The sequence below is a fragment of the Carlito syrichta genome, unplaced genomic scaffold (assembly GCF_000164805.1).
Source record: "Carlito syrichta isolate Samal-C Ts95f unplaced genomic scaffold, Tarsius_syrichta-2.0.1 Scaffold305263, whole genome shotgun sequence".
NCBI classification, from domain to species: domain Eukaryota; kingdom Metazoa; phylum Chordata; class Mammalia; order Primates; family Tarsiidae; genus Carlito; species Carlito syrichta.
In genome coordinates, this window is record NW_007249359.1 from 459,252 (window position 1) to 461,726 (window position 2,475).

Consider the following 2,475-nt stretch of genomic DNA (forward strand, 5'->3'; position numbering starts at 1 on the left):
TGTTCATTTTCATTTATGATTGGACTGGTTATTTCGTGGAGAGGCTGTGTTAAAGCATGTACTGTTTACAAAGCAAGAGCCCTTTCTCCCTTAATCCCTGCGTGACTGTAATTAAGCAGGAGTTAATTTTATGTAAATCATGCATTACTGTAATTGGGTGCAAGTGAACATTCATGTACATCTTATTTAAGAGTGAAATATAATGTTACTATGCAGATGCCGGTGCGGCCAGGCCTCAGTCCTCCGGGAGGATGTCAGCGGTGATGCCGGCTGTTTACAAGGCTCAGGCGTTGGTCCGTGAGCTTAATTACAAGTTGCCAGCTCTGCTGGGCTGTGCTGTGGAGAACTGGGCCACGTGCCTTTGGAAAGACTGAGAAGTAGAACGTGGGATTCCATTCTCCTTGCTTGACTTCTGTTGATAGAGCCGTCGTCTTTCTCTTCCTGCTCATTTTTTCAAATCTGAACAACCCTTTCTGATGGCCAGCTCTGAGTGGCAGTTCTGATCCCTGGATCCCCAGGAGGACCGCAGACAGGCCTGTCTTCTGCAGGTCGGCACTAGGCCGTTTGAGCTTGTCTCCGCTAAAGCTACCTGGGGCTGCTTTGTGAGCCCAGGACTTTGTTTCCCAAGTGTATCCAGAACAAGGACTATCCAGCCTTCAGGGGTGGGGGTTGGTAAGAGTGGGGAGAAAGGGCTTGCCTCTGAATGAGACCCCCTAGTGTTCCTTATCTGGAGAGCAGATCTAGCGCTAGCTAGGGTGGGGCCAAGGTTGTCCTGCGAAGATAAAGCAGCTCATCTGCAAATCTTGAGGTCAAGATTTGAGAGGAAGAAAATATGCACATGCCAAAGCTCTTATTTTAAACGTATTCTCCTCCTCGCCTGGAGTCCTGAAAAGCCATGTTTAGAGCTGTGCCTTGGCCCCATTCTGCCCGGCTTGCTGAGCCAGCATCTTTGCCTGCATATCCGTGCACGCAGAGGACTGTCTTTTCTGGGCTGGCGCTCAGAGGCCTGCGGGGGACCGCCTTTCTGCTCACTCCTACCTTTCTGCCCACTCTCGCCTCTGCCCTTTCAGACTCCTGAAATATTGCTCAGTTCTTCCAGAAGCTCTCTCTGAGTGAACAACCTCTTCATTCCTCTTCCCATCTTTGTCCTTCCTGCAGTCCCACAGTTTGTCACTCCCTTCCCGGGGCCTTTAGTTTCTCACTGCTCTTTTTTCCTACTTCCTCCTCTCCCGTTTCCCATGTGGTCCTTGCTCGATTTGAGGGCCTTGTACAGAAACGCCACTGGTTCGGAGGTTACTGATGTGAACCCATGGGTAACTTCCAGCTCAGAGTTTTATTTTTTTCCCCCCCACAAGTAAATAGTAAGGTGATAAATGTGTCCCCTGGGGGCTGTAGTGACCAAAGTGGTTTTTTTTTTTAATTCCTGTTCTAATGAAAAAGACTCCCTGAAGTAACTAGTAGTCTATGAGGAGGAAGGCCTGTATTGCCTGGTGTTTCGCCCAGGAAGATTCAATGCCCTTTTGTACTAGCTGACGTCAGCTCAGCTAATGGGTGGCGGCTCTTCGTATATTCCTTTGAATAAATGTATTTTATATTATTTTTAATTACTCAATTTCATATCGTATTTGAGAGTTGGTCTGAGTACTTTCAAATATAATTGGGTGGTACATTTTTTAATAAATAAAAGTAAACGTATGTTCACTTTTTAGTGTCATCACTGTTATTGCTCAATGTTATGCGGGTGGTACAAACTCCTGGCTCTGAACCAGACTGAAGGCTTCAACTAATGGAGGTGAACAGTCTTCTACTCATACCCTGTGAGGAGGGAGAGGCATCACTGGGGGACGGGAGCCCCTGATTGGGAAATAACTCACTCCCAGGCCAGCCCCTGCCATGAGCTGCATGTAACTCAAGGGTGACCTGTTGGGGGAATGGCAGCTCTGGCATCAGTGTGTTGTGGGCATGTGATAGTTAAAAGGCAGAACCTGAGTTTCTGCAGCTCAGGGAGTAGAGGGCCAGACCTCTGCAGAGTGAAGGGGGAGAAAACAGTGTCCTCAGAGTGATTGGAGGTCAAATGGCGTTAGGATCCCTGGGTCTAGGGAGACACAAATTAGGTGCAGGGACGGAAAGGGAGAAAGTATGAAGGAGGTCCCTGTACTTTATGGGTCAACTGTAGATAGTTGCAGAATGTGAGGCTGAGAACACCTACACCTTACAACTGGCATGAAAGTGCTAAGACTAGAAAGGTCCCCTTCTGGGGCGGGGGGGGGGGCTAATTATGGGATGGGGTAGGGGAGAAAGATGTCCCCTTTGAGGTCTGTTTTTTGGATCTTCGGATGACTTGAAACGCACCACATCTCATCATTGACAGGCAATTGACATCCCTTCGATGAGCTTATATCACATAGATGAGTCGACTATGCTCTTGTCTCCTGTATTAATTTTTTTCTGGCTAACTTGATGTGATATGCCTCA